The sequence below is a fragment of the Miniopterus natalensis genome, chromosome X (genome assembly GCF_054644295.1).
Source record: "Miniopterus natalensis isolate mMinNat1 chromosome X, mMinNat1.hap1, whole genome shotgun sequence".
NCBI lineage: Eukaryota > Metazoa > Chordata > Mammalia > Chiroptera > Miniopteridae > Miniopterus > Miniopterus natalensis.
Genome location: NC_142103.1, coordinates 7,519,068 through 7,522,290, shown reverse-complemented (window position 1 = coordinate 7,522,290; position 3,223 = coordinate 7,519,068). Strand labels below are relative to the sequence as shown.

Below are 3,223 nucleotides of genomic sequence, written 5' to 3'. Positions count from 1 at the left end.
AGACATAGGAATCTCTTCTCAAATTCCTCACTCCAGTGCCACTGTCGTTTTGCTTAGGTTAGCTCCAAAAATAGTGCCCATCCAGGGCCACAGGTTTGTGGGTTTGGGGAGGAGAAGCATGCAAATACATGGAATGCAGAAGGTTAAACAAAATGACATTTTTTCTTTTTTTTTGGTCAGGACTGGGGAAATACTGGTTATTTCATGTGAATGGAAAAACTGTGTTGGGAGTCTAGTGACTGGTAGAAGAACAGGTAAGGTCTTCTGAGAAGAGCTCAAGCTTGAACTTAAAATCAATTTTTCCAAAAACAGAGGGCTAACCAGAAGGTTTCAAGTAGGAGGCTCTGTACACATCTTTGACAAGGAAAATCCAACATTTTGTACACTTGGACCTGTGGGTAAGAGGGGGAGGTAGGCAACAGTGGCCCTTTGGCTCTGTAAAAGCTGTATTCCCTTATCAGGACACGTAACCAATATTTTCCCTGCCCAGTATCTACGGAGTCATTTTGAGACAGACATCTGTTCAGCAATCTGAGAGCCCCAGACAGAAGACGGAGACATTCATTTTCCTTTACTCATAGTGCAGAGGCCAGGGGGGACTGATTTTGTGGCAGTGTTCCATCCTGGCCTGGATTACAGTTGATCTGGGAAGAACAATCCAGGATGACACTGAGGCACTATCCAAATGGCCTTGGCTTACCAAGTGAGCCCCAAAAGCCAGCTAGGAGAATACTTTGGAACCTGAAATGGATGTAAGCCAAGAGGCTGTAACTGGAGGTCTGCCACTGATGAGGTTACAATGTGGTGGAGTGGAAGAGTACTCATCCAGGAATCAGGACATCTGGGTTTTAGCCCACAACTAACTCACTGAATGACCTTGAGAAAATCTATCTCCTTCTCTGAGCCTCTCTGTTCCTTGTTTGTACAATTGGGGGTGAGACTATGTGACTTAGGAGTCTTCCTACAGCTCTGACATTCTATGGTTTGAAGATAAGGAAGTTGGTGGCCAAGAGTATGTCTTTCAGGGTACAATGCCAAACCTAGTGTATACCAAGGAGGGCAGAATCACTGGTTTGACTCTTGTGTGGGCTGCTTAGTTTTATTTATTTATTTATTTATTTATTTATTTATTTATTTATTTATTTATTTATTTATTTATTTATCTTTATTGTTGAGAGTATTACAGGTGTCCCATTTCCCAGCCCCCCAATTGACCCCCTTGCTTAGTTTTATTGAACAGTAAATAAACAGAGAAAAATGCCTTTTCCTGGAGAGAAATCCCACATGATCTCAGCCAGCCATCTTGTTCAGCACAGGGAGAACTAGGTGAGACAGTGTGAAATACTTGGTATAAGCCCTGTTTACTGCTCGACAACCACCTTGAAACCCAACCCTTCTCAGGGTGGGTCAGCAGGGATCAACTTCCTCAAGGTAGCATATCACTTGCATTATTGTTATAATTTTTTAAAGATCTTCCTTCAACCTTCTATAAATCATAAGCAGAAGACAATGGGTCTTAGTTTGAGCTCTACATTGATCAACTATACTGAGAGCCATGTGCTGAGGGCCAGCACTGACCCGCAATGAATTTGGGAATGAGCCTAGGCTTCTTTTGGTGGCCCTCTTCCAGAATTGCAATTGCAGTTTGTCCTTTGCTTCTTTTCTTCATCCAACATGACCTAGAATCATGGTTCTTAGCCTTCATATTGGAAAACAATGAGATGAACTATTCCCAATAAGAAATTGGGTGATTATTCAAGAAGTGATGATAGCCTACCCTTTCAGAAGACTTGCAATTTAACGGTCAATAGTCACCTAATGTAACTGGCTCTTTGTGGACAATCTTCCTCTTGATATCACTGAGGAGATTATTTGAGAAATATGGGAAGGCAGGCAAAGTCTTCATTCATAAGGATAAGGGCTTTGGACTTATCTGCTTGGAAACACAAACCCTAGCAGAGATTGCAAAAGTAGAGCTGGACAACATGCCACACTCTGTGGAAAGCAGCTGCATGTGTGCTTTGTCTGTCATAGTGCATCCCTTACAGTCCAAAACCTTCTTCAGTATGTGTCCAACAAACTGCTGAAGGAAGCCTTTTGTGTTCCGCCAGGTGGAGAGGGCTGTAATCATTGCGAATGATCGAGGAAGGCCCTCAGGAAAAGGCATTGTTGAATGCTCAGGGAAACCAGCTGCTTGGAAAGCTCTGGACAGATGCAGTGAAGGCTCCTGCCTGTTAACCACATTGCCTTGGCCTGTGACTATGGAGCCCATGGACCAGTTAAATGATGAAGAAGGACTTCCAGAGAAACTGGGTATAAAGAACCAGCAATTTCACAAGGAGTGGGAGCAGCCACCTAGATTTGCACAGCCTGGCTCCTTTGAGTATGAGTATGCCAATTGCTGAAAGGTACTCAGTGAGACAGAGAAGCAGCAGCAGGACCAAGTGGACCATAACATCAAGGAAGCTCATGAGAAACAAGATGGAGATGGAGACTGCTCGCCATGAGCATCAAGTCATGCTAATAAGGCAGGATTTGATGAGGCATCAAGAAAAACTTCAGAGGATTGAAAAGCTGTACAACCAAGTGTAAAAGTGAAAGCACCTGGAACTCAGGCCAGGGGAGTAGCACAGGCGCCACGAGGAAGAGACAGCAGGAAGAAATGATGTGGGGACAGCAGGAAGGATTCAAGGGATCCTTCCCTGATGCCAAAGAGCAGGAAATACAGATGGGCCAAATGGTACGGGAGGTGCTATGGGCACTATGATGCCAGATGGAACCTTGGGATTGACCCCACCAACTACCTAACGCTTTGTCCATGCTGCTACAATGGAAGGAATAGGGACAATTGGTGGAACCCCTCTTGCATTCACCCGTACAGCTCCTGGAGCTGAATTTGCTCCAAACAGAAGTTGCCAATACTAATAAAATTGCAGTATCTAGTTTCCCAAAACCTTTAAGAGGACTCTTTTTGGACTAGCCAGAATTCTACCCTGGAAAAGTGTTAGGGATTCCTCTTAATAGTTAGGTCCTCCCTGCCTGTACTACTCTAGGGAGTATGCTGGAGGCAGAGGGTAAAGGAGGGACGATATTTAACAAATCAGTTCTGTGTGGTATATCATTTAATCATATCTGTGTGGTGCAGTCCTGAAGCCTCATGTGATTACTGAGGGCCTGGGAGGGGGGAAACAATGGCAAAGTGGATCCAGTTAGGGTCCCTATT

The 3,223-nt window shown here is 44.3% G+C and overlaps 1 pseudogene; it reads left to right on the top strand.

Moving 5' to 3' along the window:
* Window positions 1–1,819: 1,819 nt before the first annotated feature.
* Window positions 1,820–2,767, top strand: LOC107525783 (non-POU domain-containing octamer-binding protein pseudogene; annotated as a pseudogene).
* The last annotated feature ends 456 nt before the right edge of the window (window positions 2,768–3,223 follow it).